The sequence below is a fragment of the Oncorhynchus mykiss genome, chromosome 5 (genome assembly GCF_057628025.1).
Source record: "Oncorhynchus mykiss isolate SJ-2025 chromosome 5, ASM5762802v1, whole genome shotgun sequence".
Taxonomy (NCBI): Eukaryota; Metazoa; Chordata; class Actinopteri; order Salmoniformes; family Salmonidae; genus Oncorhynchus; species Oncorhynchus mykiss.
In genome coordinates, this window is record NC_143026.1 from 33598741 (window position 1) to 33620638 (window position 21898).

The 21898-nt window shown below is 39.6% G+C and overlaps 1 protein-coding gene across 2 annotated transcripts in view; it reads left to right on the forward strand.

The window, feature by feature from the left end:
• The first annotated feature begins 12851 nt into the window (after nucleotides 1-12851).
• LOC110522917 (hamartin) overlaps nucleotides 12852-21898 on the forward strand; it is a 36541-nt gene continuing 27494 nt past the window's right edge. The window contains exon 1 of one of the 2 annotated variants that reach the window (XM_036977308.2): nucleotides 12852-13176. The gene's annotated coding sequence lies outside the window, so the exon portion shown is untranslated. Of the gene's footprint in view, nucleotides 14187-21898 lie in introns of both variants that reach the window. The other variant, XM_090234554.1, reaches the window with a different exon arrangement.

Sequence of the window (21898 nt, forward strand, 5' to 3'; positions counted from 1 at the left end):
CATATAGTGGGAAGGATCCTATAAATCAAAGCTGTGTGAATGGATTTACCAGTCCAAATAAATAAATACTGTGCTTTTGAAGATTTCACTCTGGTCATGAAACTACAATACAGACTAGATGTCTAAACAAAGTCAATTCTGAATGTCATTAGATTTTTAGATTCATTCTCATCAATGACAACATTCTAGAACTGTTATCACTCAAGTCTGGTATCCGGGGTAATCTGGTTATTGATTATACAGTGCCTTGCGAAAGTATTCGGCCCCCTTGAACTTTGCAACCTTTTGCCACATTTCAGGCTTCAAACATAAAGATATAAAACTGTATTTTTTTGTGAAGAATCAACAACAAGTGGGACACAATCATGAAGTGGAACGACATTTATTGGATATTTCAAACTTTTTTAACAAATCAAAAACTGAAAAATTGGGCGTGCAAAATTATTCAGCCCCCTTAAGTTAATACTTTGTAGCGCCACCTTTTGTTGCGATTACAGCTGTAAGTCGCTTGGGGTATGTCTCTATCAGTTTTGCACATCGAGAGACTGAATTTTTTTTCCATTCCTCCTTGCAAAACAGCTCGAGCTCAGTGAGGTTGGATGGAGAGCATTTGTGAACAGCAGTTTTCAGTTCTTTCCACAGATTCTCGATTGGATTCAGGTCTGGACTTTGACTTGGCCATTCTAACACCTGGATATGTTTATTTTTGAACCATTCCATTGTAGATTTTGCTTTATGTTTTGGATCATTGTCTTGTTGGAAGACAAATCTCCGTCCCATTCTCAGGTCTTTTGCACACTCCATCAGGTTTTCTTCCAGAATGGTCCTGTATTTGGCTCCATCCATCTTCCCATCAATTTTAACCATCTTCCCTGTCCCTGCTGAAGAAAAGCAGGCCCAAACCATGATGCTGCCACCACCATGTTTGACAGTGGGGATGGTGTGTTCAGCTGTGTTGCTTTTACGCCAAACATAACGTTTTGCATTGTTGCCAAAAAGTTCAATTTTGGTTTCATCTGACCAGAGCACCTTCTTCCACATGTTTTGTGTGTCTTGTGGCAAACTTTAAAAGACACTTTTTATGGATATCTTTAAGAAATTGCTTTCTTCTTGCCACTCTTCCATAAAGGCCAGATTTGTGCAATATACGACTGATTGTTGTCCTATGGACAGAGTCTCCCACCTCAGCTGTAGATCTCTGCAGTTCATCCAGAGTGATCATGGGCCTCTTGGCTGCATCTCTGATCAGTCTTCTCCTTGTATGAGCTGAAAGTTTAGAGGGACGGCCAGGTCTTGGTAGATTTGCAGTGGTCTGATACTCCTTCCATTTCAATATTATCTCCTTGGGACGTTTAAAGCTTGGGAAATATTTTTGTATCCAAATCCGGCTTTAATCTTCTTCACAACAGTATCTCGGACCTGCCTGGTGTGTTCCTTGTTCTTCATGATGCTCTCTGCGCTTTTAACGGACCTCTGAGACTATCACAGTGCAGGTGCATTTATACGGAGACTTGATTACACACAGGTGGATTGTATTTATCATCATTAGTCATTTAGGTCAACATTGGATCATTCAGAGATCCTCACTGAACTTCTGGAGAGAGTTTGCTGCACTGAAAGTAAAGGGGCTGAATAATTTTGCACGCCCAATTTTTCAGTTTTTGATTTGTTAAAAAAGTTTGAAATATCCAATAAATGTCGTTCCACTTCATGATTGTGTCCCACTTGTTGTTTATTCTTCACAAAAAAATACAGTTTTATATCTTTATGTTTGAAGCCTGAAACGTGGCAAAAGGTCGCAAAGTTCAAGGGGGCCGAATACTTTCGCAAGGCACTGTATAATTGATCTCTTGTAGAATGTTGACAGCTGTATAGAATGCTTTGTATTGCTAAGATGCTCAAACTTAACTTAATAGCTACACTCACCGACACAGAATAAACGTTATCTCTCACGATGGCCCTGATCAAACTGGTAAGTTGCCACTAAACTATAGCTGTACTTATCCAGAATCCAAGACTTATAGTGGTCTTCTCCCCTTTTAAACCTCTTATGCTCATCCTTAAAAAAAATTCCGGAAGGTCTGAAATAGACACCAAAGTCGACATACTTTACAAACAATTACCTAGGCTAAGTAATCCCAAATTATTTTTTGATCTGCTGCTCTGCTAACTAGCTAGCTATAGTGTAGTTAGTGACTATCTAAGACAGAGAAAGGAGATGGAAGATGTTCAACACTTTATTCACTTAATTTCAATGCAGCACATGGATTCATTATGTATTCGGCACAGCTCTCTGATCGCACTGGTGAACGGTAGTTGACAGTGCTGGCTAGAGATGACATGCAGGAGCATCCTGCAGAAATGTGTGGTCTTGCAGAGGTCTTCTCTGTTGCTAATTAGCATTTAACATTTTTTAGTGTAAATTGGAGCTAATATATTAATAAAACTCACCTTGTCTGAGAGAAAATAACACGGTTATCATGACATCACACCAAGGTAAGCCTACACCAAACACATACTTAATTTGAAGTGTCGTAAAATTCACTATGTGAAAAATGAATGGTGGAAAGATGATTGGAACGATTTCCGTGTTTGACCGCTAGGTTTTATGGGTATTATGACATGTCCACTGTGGAGCTCTTATAGAGCTGTTCTGATCTCTGAACCTCTTCTAAACAGATTTAGTGTCACCAGTGAATTACGCGATGATGATGTGATATGTTTATTTATATACAGTAACTTCACTCAAATTTAGGCAAATTGTAAATTATTTTATTCACACTTTTTAGTTTTGGTTTGGGTAGCAACACGCATCACATGAGGAAGCACATGCCTCCCAGGCAGTAGTTTGGTTAGACCCGATTCAGTGATTAAGATTCCACATAACTATGATTGCATTTAGATCTCATGATATATGTTAGAAATACAGTCTAGAAGCAAAGAAACATCTAAGCACTTTATAAAGGCACAGATCTGATTAAAAGCAGAATCTTATTAATAAAGCCATGATTGGACTTTTGTTATTATCATGACCTATTGTCAAATATGATCATGTATAAGATCTGAATGGTCATGATTTTAATTGAAGAGCTGATTCAAATAGATTGCCAATACAAGTAATTACTTGATTCGTTTCATCTTAATATACAGTATTTATCCCATATTGTAGACTCAATTAAAGTTTAACATACTGTTTCAAATATGTACCATTATTGAACATACACATACATCGCATATGTAATAATTAAGCAATAAGGCCCGAGGGGCTGTGGTATATGGCCAATACATCACGGCTGAGGACTGTTCTTAGGCATGACGGGGCTCAAAGTGCCTGGATACTGCCCTTAGCCGTGGTGTTTTGACCATACACTGTATCACAAACCCCCAGAGGTGCCTTCTTGCTATTATAAACGGGTTACCAACATGTACTGAACAAAAATATAAATGCAACAATTTCAAAGATTTGACTGAGTTACAGTTCATACAGTATACGGAAATCAGTCAATTTAAATAACTTAATTAGGCCCTAAATCTATGGATTTCACAAGGCTGGGAATGCAGATATGCATCTGTTGGTCACAGATACCTTAACGAATTTGCCCTATGCTGCGCAACACATCTCCTTCGCAAAGAATTGATCAGGCTGTTGATTGTGGCCTGTGTAATGTTGTCCCCACTCATCTTCAGTGGCTGGATATTGGTGGGAACTGGAACACGCTGTCTTTCACGTTGCTCCAAAGCATTCCAAAAATACTTAATGGGTGACATTTCTGTTGAGGATGCAGACCATGAAAGAAGTGAGACATTTTCAGCTTCCAGGAATTGTGTACAGATCCTTGTGACATGGGACCGTGCATCATCATGCTGAAATATGAGGTGTTGGCAGCGGATAAATGGCACAACAATGGGCCTCAGGATCTTGTCACGTTATCTCTGTGCATTCAAATTGCCATAGAATCTTTTTTAATTGTGTTTTCTAGCTTATTCCTGCTCATACCATAACCCAAATGCCAGCATGGGGCACTCTGTTCACAACGTTGACATGAGCAAACCATTCGCCTACACGATGCCATACACTTGGTCTGCGGTTGTGAGGCCGGTTGGAAGTACTGCCAAATTCACTGAAGTGGCGTGGCTTATAGTAGAGAAATGAACATTCACTTATCTGGCAACAGCTCTGGTGGACCTTCCTACAGTCTACATGCCAATTGCACACTCCGTCAAAACTTGAGACATCTGAGGCATTGTGTTGTGTGACAAAAACGTAACATTTTATAGTAACCTTTTATTGTCCCCAGCACAAGGTGCATGTGTGTGTAATGATGCTGCTGTTTAATCAGCTCCTTGATATGCCACACCTGTCAGGTGGATGGATTATCTTGGCAAATGATAAATGCTCACGAACAGGGAAGTAAACAAATTTGTACACAACATTTTGAAGAAATAAGATTTTTGTGCAATGGAACATTTTATTTTATTTATTTAAGCTCATGAAACACTTTGCATGTTGTGTTTATATTTTTGTTCAGTGTAAATAGAACAGTAAACAACTATTTTTGTGTCATACCCAAGGTATATTGTCTGACATACCACTGCTTTCAGCCAATCAGCATCCAGGACCCAAACTACATTGTTTATAATCGCATTTATCCCATGTTGGAGACTCAATTAAAACAGTTTCAAATATGTAGTCAGAATTGATTAATAGTAGTTGTTCTCTATGATTAATAGAGAACAACTACTCATTTATCTATGGTATGGACTAGAAGTATTTTTACTGTACCATTTAGAAAGTAAGTACTGACAGCTGCTATAAATAGGATCCCGGATCCGGGTTTGCTCGTCGCAACTGGTTCACACCAACCACCTATCATCATTACCCATACTGTGAATCATTACCTGACTCCTGATCAATGGCTTCAATGTTCTGAGTATACTACTCTATACTACTGCCACTGGAAGGAAGGATGTTTCTGGGTCCTTGACAGTTATTTGTTTTATGTTCACAATGCTGGTGTGGCAGGATTATTATTTGTATTGTTAAATTAATACAAATTTAAAAAAATGTTTGGACGGACTGATGAACCTTAATGATACGTTGACATCCTTCTGCCACACACACACGCACACACACACACACAAACTCAAGCACATTCCTTGGTCATTACACTGCAGGACAACTTGCATCTCATGATAGGGCTCTGAATGGTGGTTTAGCTTACCTGGTACACAGATGTTTGCAGTTTTGTAATAGAAAAATATTTGAAAATAATTTTACACTGAGGTACTTATGTCACTCATATTTGGCAATGTTTTTATCATTGGGATAAGTCTGTTGCAATACTTGTCATAAAAGTGTACTAATACTTTCTTTCTTGTGTTATAGAAACTCTTTAGAAAACAAACTTATCCTCAGGGAAAACAAAGTTCAGCTCATCTCATCTTTTCATGAATAGTGCCTTCGGAAAGTATTCAGACCTTTTGACTTTTTCCACATTTTGTTACTTTACAGCCTTTTTCTAAAATGGGTTAAATAAAATCCTCAACAATCTACACACAATACCCCCTAATGACAAAGCAAAAACAGATTTTTTTGAACATTTTAATACTGGTCTGAATACTTATGTAAATGTGATATTTCAGTTTTTTATTTGAATAAATTAGCAACAATTTCAACAAAAAAAAAAACGTTTTTTGATTTGTCATTATGGGGTATTGTGTGTAGATTGATGGTTGTTGTCAGTTCTTCTGGTGAAGGTATAGAATAGCAAGGATTTCATCTCTGATTTATCTCAACAATCACTACATTATGCTTCAATAAAACAGCATAATATTTGAAACTGACTTTGAATTGTGTCTTGAGTCTTTGAACTTTGAATAATCGATTGAGTTTGCTGAGTAGATATTTGTAACGGCACTTTAATTTAGCATTTACACTGAACAAAAATATAAACGCAACCTGTAAAGTGTTGGTCCCGTGTTTCATGAGCTTCAATGAGTCGGACGGGAGGGATATAATACAAACTCCCGACCAGGCCCAGATCCCCATTGATCCCCAATCCATTGAGTTTGCTGTCAAAGTATTAGAAAGGGCCCTTTAATTGTGTCTCCAATATAGGATAAATGCCATTATCACAAATGCAATGTAAATAGGTTTGGAGGGGTGCATTTCCAAAATGTTAAAGTAAAAATGCTTCTAGTGCATAACATAGATAGTGGAGTACTTGGAACCCTGACTTGTTCACCGGACCTGCAGTTTTGACCTTCTCTCTCGCTCTCTTTCTCTCACTCTCTGTTTTTCAGCTGTCTCAGCTTCTGAATGCTCGGCTATGAAAAGCCAACTTACATTTGCACCCTCTTTAACCACTGTGATTATTATTTGACTCTGCAGGTCATCTATGAATGTTTGAACATCTTGAAGAACGATCTGGCCTTAATGACCATGTACTCTTATAATTTCCTCCCTGCACAGTCAGAAGAGGGAGTTTTCTAGGGAGTTTTTCCTAGCCACTGTGCTTCTACATCTGCATTGCTTGCTCTTTGGAGTTTTAGGCTGGGTATGGTTATAAGCACTTAGTGACAACTGCTGATGTAAAAAGGGCTTTATAAAATAAATGTGATTAATTGAGTAGTTGCTGACTAAGTATTTGAAAATGTCCTTTAATTAAGTCTCCATTATGAGATAAACTCCATTATTACCTATGTGATGTATGTGTATTTTCAAAATAGTACATATTTGAAAAAGTATGCTAAACGTTCATAGAGTTTTCAATATGTGATACATACGAGATGAAACTAACCCAGTAATTACTTATATTGGTAATATATTTGAATATTGAACTCTTCAATTAAAATCATAACCATTCAAATAGTATACAGTATCATATTTGACAATAGTTTATAATCACTATAACAATCTAATCATGGCTTTATTAATCAGAATATGATTTGTATCAGATCTGTGCCTTTATAAAGTGCTTAGATATTTATTTGTTGCTAGACTGTTTTTCTGACCTATTTCATGATTTCCAAATGCAGTCATAGTTATGTGCAATCTCAATCACTAAATAGGGACTATCCGAACTACCTCCTGGGAGGCATGTGCTTCCTACCATTTGGGAGGCATGCAGACCCGGCGTCAGAACGATTCAGTTGGATGGGCCTTTGATTTCCATAGGCGGGCTCATTTTTCCACGCGACCTCCTATGTGTGCACGTGTTTTTGAAATGGATATAATAGTACTGTCACGCCCTGACCTTAGTTATCTCTGTTTTCGTTATTATTTTGGTTAGGTCAGGGTGTGACGAGGGTGGGTATGCTTGTTTTGTATGTCTAGGGTTTTTAGGGGTTTTGTAAGTCTAGGTAATTGTATGTCTATGGTGGCCTGAATTGGTTCCCAATCAGAGGCAGCTGTTTATCATTGTCTCTGATTGGGGATCCTATTTAGGTTGCCATTTTTCCTTTTGGTTTTATGGGTTCTTGTCTATGTGTAGTTGCCTGTCAGCACTCGTTTAGATAGTGTCACGTGTCGTTTGGTTTTGTTTGTCCTGTGTTCATTCGTTAAATAAATAGAATGTACGCTTACCACTCTGCGCCTTGGTCTCCTCCATACAATGACCGTGACAAGTACAAGACAATAGGCAGCTCATGAGTTTCAAGTTTGGGGATTTGATTCATCCTACCATTTCTACCATGCATGCCAGGTATGATTATTTTTATATGCACATTTTTGTGGAACAGTTTCATTTCAATAATAGGGCCTAACATTTTTGTTTCTCAATCATTGTCACGTGGTTAATCTTACAGATCTGAAGTCAAATCTAAAGTAAAAATGCAACTATGGTGAGAGCACTAGACCCTGCCATATGGATGCATTAATCCTCTGTGATCCATTGGCGGCTAAAGAAATGAGAGCATAGAACTCAGAGAGCCTATAGGCCAATGCAGCAGTAGGCTCGTAACTTCCATCAACGAACTAAAATGCATAGGTCTAAAGCTGACAAATAAAAACAGTAGAAAATATCCTGATGAAAGAACCAGAATTTTCAATCACATGCATCTCTCTTCTCCGCCTCCCTTTCTATCTGTCTTGACTTGAGCTATTGCTAGTGAAGTTCAACATTGCATCAAATCATCACAGGGTCCAGCCAGAAGCTGTTGCTAATGAACTTGCAACATTGTATCAACTAGCCTATTCTGGGCTCTCAAAGTTTCCTGCACCATCGGGACGGAAAGCTTTTTTTGTTTTCAATGAGTGGTGACCGTGGTGAGTTAAGACTATCAGAAATGAAACTGCCAAATGGGCATCTTCCGTCATATACATTCTGGAGAGAGATGCACCATATCTTTCCCCCCCACACACCTTCTTGATGCAACATTTTAAATTATACTCAAGCCACATGATCTTCACACATTTTAGATGTTTTTCACTGACAGACGCAACTCAATACTACCCAATTTGCGGGCTTCCCAAACATTTGAAACAATCCACAGCTATTTTTGGGGTGAAATAGGCTAATGAACCTCTGTGGCTAAGTCATGCTCCCTGGTGAAGTATTTTGAATGATTTTATTTAGACAGGAGTAATCATATAATTTTGGTGAACCAATTTACTTTAGGGCATTCCAGCATCCTAACAGGGCACACTGTGCACCCGGCAACTTTCCTTTCTAATTCGCAAGAGGCTGAAACCAGAGATTTTTGTATATAATGAAGAGATGCTCATGTCTCGTTGTCCCAAAGGTGGGAAGGCAGGCGACCTGCTTAAGTCTGCATATTAGTCCTATAAAAATGCATTGGGCTTATACTGGACAGATTTTAGCGGGAGCCTCTTTGTCTCTTCCTCTCTGCTGAAACTATATCACCGGAGAAAGCATCCCAGCGACCGAAACAGCGCCCCTCTATATGTAGCCCATTTATCTGATGCTGTCTGGTCAGAAATGGTATGACATGCCATGATATTTTGGTCCAGACTATCAGATACAAGGTCTACACATACTGAGACGGGCACTTTCGCTTGTTCGGATGATTGAACTGAGATTGAGTCTTTGTCTGCGCACGTCTTGGTCAAATAAATTATCAACATTTTATTTGGATGGGCAAGGAGGTACGGTAGGGTGGGCCAGGCACCCTAAAGCCCACTCTTAACTCCGACACTGGAGGCATGTGCTTCCAGGGATGATGCATGATACTACCAAACTGAAACCAAAAGAGTTTGAATTAAGTCAATACAATTTGCCTCACTTTTTGAATGAAGTTACTGAGTATAAACATCACATCATCATCCCACAATTCACTGCTGTCAATTATAAATTACTCCTGTCAAGCTTATTCCCCGTGATACCATAATGTGCAGTGCATGCGCACACTAATTCTACAGTGCGGATGGCTTGATCGATCATTTTCGTTTGCAGGATTGGTTGACCGCTGTTGGCTATTAAGTGTAAAAAATAAAAATAAAAAATAAAAAAAGATATTTGCTTGCAAACATTTGAGTCTGCTTTATTGCTCTGTGTATAGACTATTGCATTGGTTACAGAGCAGTAGGCCTATAAAGTGAACTCATAGGTTTAAGAGGCTTGATGACTAGTAGCCTACAATTCTGAGTTAGTTGCAGGATGGTTTGACTGACACAATGTCTGAAGAATGTTGGAAGGAAGGATTGTGAGATTAGGCCTTCATCAAGAGATATAGGCCCAGCCTACATGATGTCTTATGTGCCTTCTATTTCTATTGCCCAGTTAGGACATGCCGTGAGAGCACCAATTATCCTGGGTGGTTGATTGTAAAGGTGACCAAGTCCCAAGGGGAAGTGTACGCTATCACAGTATATTACTGCTTAATGCAGGGTTCTACTTAATTGAAGAATAGGGTAATTGTGGATGTGTAACCTTATTTTTTAAATTAAGATTCCATGCTTAAACCAGAATTATTGATTGGTTAATAATGGTATGGTCCTATTGATTGAGTGTTCCAGCTATGCTATTAACCCCAGGTCATTCCCTTTCTGATGAGACAGGGGTAACGTTGCCACACTCAGGGTATGTTTCAGGCATGAATGAAGCCTGTTTGATTTATTGACTGGTGAACTTGTTTTTTAGTTTGAGTGTACTTTCATAGTCCTGTTTGTTATTTTTGTTTTAAGTGTGTAGTTTGTTGCCTTTAATTCTTCACTAATAAAAGCCTTCACATTGGGCATTTCACTGGATCCATCCATTTGTATGCCTCCACTGAAACCTCCACCGCCTAGAGCGCCTCTGTCACAGACTCAATGTTTTTATTGACAATATCTTGATCATCTCGGGATATTTTCTGGTCCCAGAAGAGGGCAGTGCAAGCATATTGAATGGTTTGATTTGGTTTATCAAGGGGCATTTTGGGGCAGTAGCGCCTTATGTGCAAGCCAATAATGTACTATTGGGTTTTGGTATCTTCTGTATTATTTTAAGCTTCTTTTTAAATATACAAATTCATAAACAATATTAACAACATTATGCTGCCATTGTTTGTTCACTAATACATGTAGCCCTTGCCTACTGTGCACTTTTCAAGACAACATTTAGTTAATCAAATGTAATGTCCATAGAAAGCTACTAATAGGCTAGAAAGAAGGGAGGCATTGTTTTATAGGGAGGCAACATCTGATGGAACAGTTCAACAATGCCTCCCATAAAACCATGTCTCCCCTCCAGCAAAACCTGGGCTCTCCTACATTGGATTTATGTTCACAAATCTGTATCTAAACTAATAGCTGTGGTCAAGGAAATCATATTGATAAACTGCTTTGAGTGGTAAATAAGTTAAGAAATGCTTAGTTTGTATAATGTAGTAACACCATCAGCTAACATTTAGAAAATATTTATGTGTTGCACATTTCAATTTGTGAGCACAAGAATCGGCTATAATTCATTGATTGGATATGGATATGTTTTATAAAGAAAGTTTGCCCTGGCTACTATTATGATTATGGTCTTTCCGGTATCCTTGGGATAGCACCATACCCTAACCATAACTTTAACCATTTTACATTTCTACTTCAATGGGAGTCGGAACTAGGAAACTCGTACATTTCCGACTTGCTAACTGCTTGTAATTATACACGTGTGGCGTTCAATCAGTTATCAAGTCTGGAATTTCCGAGTTTCGACTAGCTCGTGAACCCGGCATTACTGAGGGGATTATTTTAATCTAGCCCGGGAGTGTTTTGCAACGGGTGAACGTTGATTGTATTTATTTTGAAACCGGGCTGCCTCCCGGGCGTGAACCAGGTGCCCCGTTCAAATCTCATGGCGAAATTGACTCAAACAAATATGGCGTAGTTAAGAACCTGGAATAGCCTAATTAGTAGGATTCTGTGTTTTCACATGCATGTGATTGCTTTTTATAAAAACGCGTTATCTGCCTTCCTAACGAAAATTAAGTTGAAAATTCAAAGATGTATTTTATGGAAAAGAGATGTTTCAGGACGATGCGGCATGCTCCCCTTTTGACGGAGATATGCAGATTAGGCTACTGTTAGATTTGAGATCGGTGCTCCTCCTTCACCGCTTTGCCTGTACACGTCACGGGCCATTGAACGGGGCCACGAAGGATTGGGTTTTGATGTTGTATATGGAATAATGGGGACATATTGTGTACAAATACTTCTTCGTTTTTAGAATGTTGGTTCCGAAATAATATCCTATTGGTGAGCCAACTTGTAAATGCAGAGGGTCTTTTACTTCATTATAAGGCATTCTTATCACTTTACAAGATCCTTGCAACACCTAAAGATGTTGCAATTGTTTTAGATACCATTCCCTCAGGTGCAACCCTGTTGACTCATCAGTAGGAAAAATGTGTTTTTCTTTAAGTCCATTCAACAACAATAGAGCTATACGAGCCTTGTTTCAACAGGGTGTTGTATCTATCTATACCATATGCTATGCCTTATTGGAATGGTTTTATTGATAATATATGTTGGGGAAAAGTGTGGATGTTGTCACACACATACCTACTTTTTTAAACAACTGAAGGAGGTTTCCTTTAAAATTATTCATAAATATTATCCTGCCAACCACTAAAAACACATAAATTGAAATTGTACCTTTTGTAATGACCACACAGAAATAGTTGCATCTTTTTTTAAACATTGTATTATTGTAAGGAATCTGTGGCATGACATCAGTAGATTTATAATTGAATTCATTTATGAAGAATTGACACTATTATGGAGAGATGTACTGATTGTTTCAATTTATTTCTATCATAAGTAGGCGGCAGAGTAGCCTAGTGGTTGGAGCGTTAGACTAGTAACCGGAAGGGTGCAAGTTCACACCCTTGAGCTGACAAGCTACAAATATGTCGTTTTGCCCCTGAACAGGCAGTTAACCCACTGTTCCTAGGCTGTCATTGAAAATAAGAATTTGTACTTAACTGACTTGCCTAGTTAAATAAAAAGGTAAAATAAATAGTCAAGAATCTTATGTAATTCATTTCATTATTCTTTTGGCCAAATTTCATATTCACTAGAAACTAAACACCACATTTTGTTATCTTGCAAAAATAAATTGAACTATATTTTAAGACAATTAAATACTCTGCCAACAAAAATCTGTTAGAATTATAAATGTGTGTATGTCCCTTAAGGTCCTTGTGTATTGGGATATTGTACCCCCTAGCAGATGTCCTTTGCCTATTCTTTATACATACGTGTGTTCCCCATGTACGTTTTGTATTGATTTGTTGTTAATAAAAAAAAAAAAAAAGGATTGGGAACTATTTCAAAATGGGAAGATTTTTAAATGACACTGCGTTTTAGCATAATCGAATCCGGCCATTGTTAGAAAGTTGCCATTATATTCAGCGCATGCGCTCACTACCTGACTCATGCCCGTCACGCGAAAACCGCAGTACAGATAAATTCATCCCTCCACCTATGAGAAAAACAATGCCAAGTTTCTCGTGGATTGAGGACATGAGTGCGGTGCACTGAAATATGACTGAAGCAGAATGGAAGTATTTAAATGAGCCTAGCTGTAGCATTATTTATGTAAATAGACTAGTCAGTGTCAGATTCTGAATGGCTCGCTAATAAGGGATTACTTTGCGTGCGAGTCAGCGGAGGTTGATTAAAGAGGGATGGGCTGTGATGTGTTCAAGATGGCGGCGCCCTGTGGAGTGTAGAGACTCTAACAGGTAAACAGGTCCATTTTATTGATTTATAGAAATATATACTGGTTAATTTCAAACGGGAAAAAAATCGTTCGTGTAAGGTGTGTGCATTATTAGGAATTTCTGATGCTCTTTCATGACTGTCAAATATATTTTTTTTCTCTAGGTAGTTGTCGGTAATGACTTGTTTTTCTGAATGACAGCTACCGTTAGCTATATGACGTATTTTATTTCTACAGACACTGACAATAATGGTTTGAGTCATCGCTACTTTCATGAACATGCATATGTTGAAATCGTTTTCAGCTTATCAATAATAATTCATGTAAAACAATCGGCTAAAACAACAAAAACCCTGGCCATTGTTCCCCTGAGTTGTTTACGACAGTCAGTGGTCACTCCAGATAGCTGGCGACACAGCCAGCTAGCTAGCATTTGACAGTCATAGTGAGCTTAGTTATAGTGAATGATGTTACTAACCATTTTGTATTCAGCTGCAACTTCTTGAAATGTTGCAGCTGCTTTCTGCGTCACCTCCTGAGCAAATATTGAGGCGTAACGTAGCTACATCATGTCAAGCTAGCTAGCTAGGCTAAAGCTAACCCATTCATAGACGCTAGCTAACTACCTTCAGCGCCCATTGAAGATAACTTCTCCGGCCAGAAGATACTTTAAGAGCCCGATGTTCGTTCTGAACGTCAAAACGCATTGAATTGGTACAGTTTTGGAAACATAAGGAACCTATTTTTCATCATCAGCTATACTTTTTTTATCTCGTAACTGTGCTAATTGGCTATCTGCGTCTTCGAACACCTGTGTGTAAACGAGGACGGATGCCGACTTGTCCCTGAAAAATACTGTGTTAAAACGGCACAGTGGTTTGCTGAGGGGACGATTGCTCATATTAGTGGCTGGAATGGAATTGTATCAACCAAATGGAAACCATGTTAATGTATTGGATACCGTTCCATTATTCCGGTCATTACTATGAGCCCGTATTCACCAATTAAGGTGTCGCCAACCTTGGCTGTACAGTAAGTGTATATTTTGTATTTGTGAAATCATTTTTATGTGATATGGTAGTAGAGTGCTTTGTTTTTAGGACAGTACCGCAATTGACAGTCGATTCACGTTTAGATTGAGTATTAGCCTGTTTTGGCTGTCAGCCAATTCACCTCTAAACAGAACATGTAAGGTCCTTGGACTATAAAGAGTAATGTTAGGCTCCTTTAGTCCATTATTAGGCTAAAGCTACTGCAATCCTAATTTTACTAAGCATCTTCTGTTACCATACCAAAATTCTGACTTCGATACCAGGTTTAGCACTAGGATACTTGATACCACAGCAAAAAAAGAAGGCATATTAGCCGAAGTCACACAATATTAGTTCAATATCATTACATTCTAATTTTTTTGTGTCAACATTTCAGAGGCATGTATGCGTTAATGAATCAATTCAACAACCAATTTGACTTTGTTTTTACTAATCTAACTACAACACCCAATGGTAATTTATTTGAATGGTAAATCTTGTTTTGGCTTATTTCATGGGGCTACAGATGACAATCTGTTTCCCTTCCTTTTGGGTCTTTTATTGTACTGATCAACAACCTTTGCATAGATTTATATAAAAGTGTATGCTGTCTCTTTAACCAGTAATGATGTCATTCACGAGGTAATAGGGGGTGGCCCATCTGAGACCTATTCTCTTTTCACTCTCTCTCTCACACACAGTCTTGTACAGCTAAACTTGTGGGGACACACAATTCCGTCTCATTTAAAATCCTATTTTCCTTAACCATAAACCTAAGCTGTACTCTTACTCTAGCTCCTAACCCTAAAACTAACCCTAGCTCCTAACCCCAAAACCTAACCCTAATTCTAACATCAACCCTTTAGAAATAGCATTTGACCTTGTGGGGACAAACAAAATGTCCCCAGTTGATACAATTTCAGTTTGTTTACTTTTCTTGTGAGGACTTCTGGTCCCCACAAGAATAGTTAAACACGTCCACACACGCAGCAATCATATTGCATACTCTTCTCGCCTCCTTAAAACCCATTGGAGGTGGTCAGAGGAGAGGGACCTGAGGAGGGGAGAGGAGTTGAATGCAATTGAGATTCTCTGTCAGTTCGCTGAGACAATAGATCATCTTTGGAAGAGACGTGAGCGAGCAACTGCAAATTAATATGGTTTTGGTGGCATTTTGCGTTATGGTATCCCAAAATACTAGGATAGTGAATAGTTTTTTTTAGCTTCAGCTGTGAGCTAGCAAGGAAAGTTACCAGTAGCTTCCAGCTTTGTAGGCTGGATTCTTGCATTGTAAAGTAACATTCTAGTACCAAACAGTTTTTTATGTTCTAGTATTGAAAAAGTACCGAAATGTCAGCATACTGTGCAATACTAACTACAGTAGATGACCATACTATAGCTAATTAATTCATTGCATTCAACTGTAAATAAAAGGCTTAGCTAGCTACCATAACATAATCATTTTATTTTATTTGTGTATTTGGGATTGACAGTGCCTTCAGAAAGTATTCATAACCCTTAACTTATGCCACATTTTGTTGTTACAGCCTCAATTTCAAAATTGATAAATACATTTTTTTTCACCCATCTACTCACAAAATACCCTATAATGAAAAAATGAAAACATTTTTATAGAAATTCTAGTGAATTTATTGAAAAATCTAATTTACAGATCTAAATTACATATGTATTAACACCACTGAGTCAATACTTTGTAGAAGCACCTTTGGTGCCTGGATTGTGCAATATTTTCCCATTATTCTTGAGAGAATTCTTCTAACTCTGTCAAATCAATTGTTGATCATTGCTAGACAACCATTTTCAGGGCTTGCCGTAGATTTAAGTCAAAACTGTAACTCGACCACTCAGGAACATTCACTGCCTTTTTTGGTAAGCAACTCCGGTGTAGATTTGACCTTGTTTTAAGTTATTGTTCTGCTGTAAGGGGAATTAATCTCCCAGTGTCTGGTGCAAAGCAGGCTGAACCATTGTTTTTGCTTGTGCTTAGCACCATTACGTGTCTATTTTTTTATCCTGAAAAACTCCTCTGTCCTTAATGATTACAAGCATACCCATAACATGATGCAGCCACTGCTGTGCTTGAAAATATGGAGAGTGGTACGGTAATGTGTGTCATTGGATTTGCCCCAAACATAATACTTTGTATTCAGGACAAAAAGGGAATTGCTTTGCCAGATTTCTTTTTTACAGTATTACTTTAGTGCCTTGTTGCAAACAGGATGCATGTTTTGGAATCATTTTATTCTATGTAGGCTTTCTTTTCACTCTGTCAATTAGGTTAGTATTGTGGAGTAACTACAATGTTGATTCATCCTCAGTTTTCTCCAAATTTGTTATTTGTCACATGTGCCAAATACAATGCCAGCTGATGAACAGTGACTCACAGTGCTGGATTTTATTTGTTTATTTTTTTCCCATTTGTTTTTCAGTTGACATCACTGACATCACTGTAGTCATGCCTTATGCCACCACCGCTTCCCTTTGACACAGACACACACCGTCTCACGACGGTCTAAACTGATGGTCTAAACCCAGCTCACGTTCCCTATTAGTGGGTGAACCATCCAACGCTTGGTGAATTCTGCTTCACAATGATCGGAAGAGCCGACATCGAAGGATCAAAAACAGACCTTACAGTGAAATGCTTACAAGCCCTTAACCAACAATGCAGTTTTACAAAAGAAATTAAGTAAAAAAAATAACAGTAGCAAATAATTAAAGAGCAGCAGTAAATAACAATAGCGAGGCTATTTACAGGGGGTACCGGCACAGTGTCAATGTGCGGGGGCACTGGTTAGTTGAGGGAGGATGAGGCAATGCAAATAGTCTGGGTAGCCATTTGATTAGATGTTCAAGAGTCTTATGGCTTGGGGGTAGAAACTGTCTAGAAGCCTCTTGGACCTAGACTTGGTGCTCCGGTACCGTTTGCCATGCGGTAGATGGAGAGAACAGTCTATGGCTGGAGTGCTAGCGCTAGCGTCCCACCTGGCCAAAAGCCAGTGAAAATGCAGAGCGCCAAATTCAAATAAATTACAATAAAAATCAAACTTTCTTGAAATCACACATGCAAGATACCAAATTAAAGCTACACTTGTTGTGAATCCAGCCAACATGTCAGATTGCAAATAGGCTTTTCGGCGAAAGAAAACGATGCTATTATCTGAGGATAGCACCATAGTAAACAAAGAAGCATATTTAAACTCTGCAGGCGCGACACAAAACGCAGAAATAAAAATATAATTCTTGCCTTACCTTTGACGAGCTTCTTTTGTTGGCACTCCAATATGTCCCATAGACATCACAAATGGTCCTTTTTGTTTGATTAATTCCGTCAATATATCCAAAATGTCCATTTATTTGGCGCGTTTAATCCAGAAAAACAGTTTCCAACTTGCGCAACGTGACTACAAAATATCTCAAGTTACCTGTTACTTTGCCAAAACATTTCAAACTACTTTTGTAATACAACTTTAGGTATTTTTTAACGTAAATAATCGATCAAATTGAAGACGGGATGATCTGTGTTAAATATAGGAGGAAAACAAACTGTAGCTAGCTTTCTGTTCACGTGCCTCTATCTAACAGTACATTTCAAGTTACCCTCGTTCTGGATGGCCGTACTTCTTCATTACACAAAGGAAAAACCTCAACCAATTTCTAAAGACTGTTGACATCCAGTCGAAGCGGTAGGAACTGCAAGAAGGTCCCTTAGAAATCTGGATTCCCAATGAAAACTCGTTTGAAAAGTGACGGGTATCTGTAGCAATGGTTTGTCCTCGGGGTTTCGCCTGCTAAATAAGTTCTGTTATTCTCAGACATGATTCAAAACAGTTATAGAAACTAAATAGTGTTTTCTATCCAAATCTACTAATAATATGCCTATCTTCTGGGGAGTAGCAGGCAGTTTAATTTGGGCATGCTTTTCACCCAAAATTAAGAATGCTGCCCCCTACCCTAGAGAAGTTAACGAAAGCATGAAGATGCTATTATTAGTTACATTGTTTAAGTTTGAACGTGCAGACTGGCACTAAGAGCGGGAACGTTTCCTTAGTCAGCGCCATTATCAGTGCAATGCCCCTTAAAGTGTTGCCAGTGTGGCGGGGTGGGGGTCGACCAAGTACATTTAAACTCAGTTTTTCACAATTCCTGACATTTAATCCTAGTAAAAATTCCCTGTTTTAGGTCAGTTATGACCACTTATTTTAAGAATGTGAAATGTCAGAATAATAGTAGAGTGATTTATTTCAGCTTTAATTTTTTTCAACATATTCCCAGCGGGTCAGAAGTTTACATACACTCAACTAGTATTTGGTAGCATTGCCTTTAAATTGTTTAACTTGGGTTAAAAGTTTCGGGTAGCCTTCCACAAGCTTCCCACAATAAGTTGGGTGAATGTTGGCCCATTCCTCGTGACAGAGCTGGTGTAACTGAGTCAGGTTTGTATGCCTCCTTGCTCGCACACGGTTTTTCAGTTCTGCCAACACATTTTCTATGGGCTTGAGGTCAGGGCTTTGTGATGGCCGCTCCAATAGCTTGACTTGTCCTTAAGCCATTTTGCCACAACTTAGGAAGTACGCTTGGGGTCATTGTCCATTTGGAAGACCCATTTGCGACCAAGCTTTAACTTCCTGACTGATGTCTTGATGTTGCTTCAATGTATCCACCTAATTTTTCTTTCTCACGATGCTATCTATTTTGTGAAATGCACCAGTCCCTCCTGCAGCAAAGCACTCCCACAACATGATGCTGCCACCCCCATGCTTCACGGTTGGGATGGTGTTCTTCGGCTTGCACGCCTCCCCCTTTTTCCTCCAAGCATAACGATGGTCATTATGGCCAAACAGTTCTATTTTTGTTTCATCAGACCAGAGGACATTTCTCCAAAAAGTACGGTGTTATGGTGGTTTTGGAGCAGTTGCTTCTTCCTTGCTGAGCGGCCTTCCAGTTTGTCTATCGGACTTGTTTTACTGTGGATATAGATACTTTTGCACCTGTTTCCTCCAGCATCTTCACAAGGTCCTTTGCTGTTGTTCTGGGATTGATTTGCACTTTTTGCAGTTTGGTGTGAAACAGCAAAAACCGTTTGGAACGCGCCCTTGTAGGGCCCCAGTGTGGAGGATCAGCGGGGTGGAGATATTTCCTACCTTTAGGACCCAGTTGCACAGGGCAGGGTCGAGACCCAGGGTCTTGAGCTTAATGACGTGTTTGGAGGATACTATGGTGTTAAATGCTGAGCTGTACTCAATTAACTGCATTCTTACATGGGTATTCCTCTTGTCCAGATGGGATAGGGCAGTGTGATGGCAATTGCGTCGTCTGTGGACCTATTGTAGTGGGTCTAGGGTATCAGATAGGGTGGAGGTCATATGATCTTTGACTAGTCTCTCAAAGCACTTCATGATGACAGAAGTGAGTGCTACGGGATGATGGCACAGCAGATAGGGATTGATTGAATATGTCCGTAAACACACCAGCCAGCTGGTCTGCGCATGCTCTGATGACGTGGCTAGGGATGCCGCCTAGGCCAGCAGCCTTGCGAGGGTTTTACTCACGTTGGCCACGGAGGAGGAGAGCCCACATGCTTTGGTAGTGACCGTGTCAGTGGTACTGTATTGTCCTCAAAGCGAGCAAAGAATTTGTTTAATTTGTCTGGTGTCGATGTCCGACGGGGCTGGTTTTCTTTTTGTAATGTGATTGACTGTAGACCTTGCCACATACGTCTCGTGTTTGAGCCGCTGAATTGTGACTCTACTTTGTGACACTGCTTGTTTGATTGCCTTACGGAGGGAATAGCTACACTGTTTGTATTCGGTCATGTTTCCAGTCGCCTTGCCATGATTAAAAGCGGTGGTTCGCGTTTTGCGTGAATGCTGCCATCAATCTACGGTTTCTGGTTAGGGCAGGTTTTAATAGTCACAGTTGGTACAACACCGATGCACTTGCTAATAAACTCCCTTACCGAGTCAGCGTATACGTCAATGTTATTGTCTGAGGCTATCCAGAACATATCCCAGTCCACGTGATCGAAGCAATCTTGAAGCGTGGAATCCGATTGGTCAGACCAGCGTTGGATAGACTTGAGCATGGGTGTTTCCTGTTTTAGTTTCTGTCTATAGGCTGGTAGCAACAAAATGTGGTAATGGTCAGATTTGCCGAAGAGAGGGCTTTGTGTGCATCGCGGAATTTCAAGTAGCAATGGTCCGCAATTCTACCAGCTCATGTCACGCATTTGATATGCTGATAGAATTTAGGAAGCCTTGTTCTCAGATTAGCTTTGTTAAAATCCCCAGCTACAATAAATGCAGCCTCAGGATATATGGTTTCCAGTTTACATAGAGTCCAGTGAAGTTCTTTCAGGGCCGTCAAGGTGTCTGCTTTGGGGGGGGGGGGGGGGAAGAGATATACATGGCTGTGACGAATCGAAGAGATTTCTCTTGGTAGATAATGCGGTCGGCATTTGATTGTAAGGAATTCTAGGTCAGGTGAACAAAAGGACTTGAGTTCCTGTATGTTATGATTACACCATGAGTCGTTAATCACAAGACATTCACCCCCGCCCTTCCTTTTACCAGAGAGATGATTCTTTCTGTTGGCGCAATGCATGAATTAACCGGGTGGCTGTACTGACTCTGACAACATATCCCTAGTGAGCCATGTTTCTGTGAAACAGAGAATGTTACAATCTCTGTCTCTCTGGAAGGCAACTTGTGCCCTAATTTCGTCCACCTTGTTGTCTAGGGATTGGACATTGGCGAGTAATATGTTCGGAAATGGTGGATGGTGTGCTCGCCTTCTAAGTCTGACCAGTAGGCCGCTCCATCTGCCTCTCCTGCGGCGACCGCGCTGTTTTGCGTCGGCCTCAGGGATAAGGTCCCATGTCCAGGGTGGAGGTCCGAACAAAGGATCTGCTTCGGGGAAAATCGTATTCCTGGTCGTAATGTTGGTAAATTGATGTCGCTTTTATATCCAATGGTTCTTCCCGGCTGTATGTAATAGCACTTGAGATTTTCTGGGCTAACAATGTAAGAAATAATACATAAGAAACTATGCATTCATTTGTTTTTTTAAGGACCTGAAGCGAGGTGACCATCACATATATATTTTTTTATGTAGCTATTGTGTATTGTCAATTATTTATTTGTTTACTCTATTTAAATGCCACTTTAAATGTGTACATGATACTGCAACATTTCCCCACAGTGACAGTGAAGTACTTAGTGCTACAGAGTTCAGACGCTAGCTTGGTAGCTAGCTCAAGCTGGCAAATGTTAGCCACTAGCCATGCTAGCATGTAATTGCATTTCAGACCAAGTGTTTGTGGTGAGTTACAATCCACCAATCACGAGGAAGTGTGATGTGTCCCATCTGCTCCTTGTGTACGTGCGGCCATGCAGCATGCTCTTCACAGACCTTATGGTTGTGTTGTCTAGTGGGGACCCGTTAGGTCAGGCTATGATGGCTTTTTGCCATGGGCTCACAACGGAGAAAATCATACCTGCTTGCTTTAAATGTGTAGTACCTAGTCTGTTCTCCTTTTTTGTTTTGTCTGCTTTTTGACATGTTCTCTGTGAAGTAGGCTATGGGAGTTTTGTAACTTTTTCCACCTTGGACATCTGGAATCTATCTATTTTGGATTTCCCTTACTCTTTCAGCCCGGTGGGGTGCCCACCCCCCTGCAGTGGTAGCTAAATC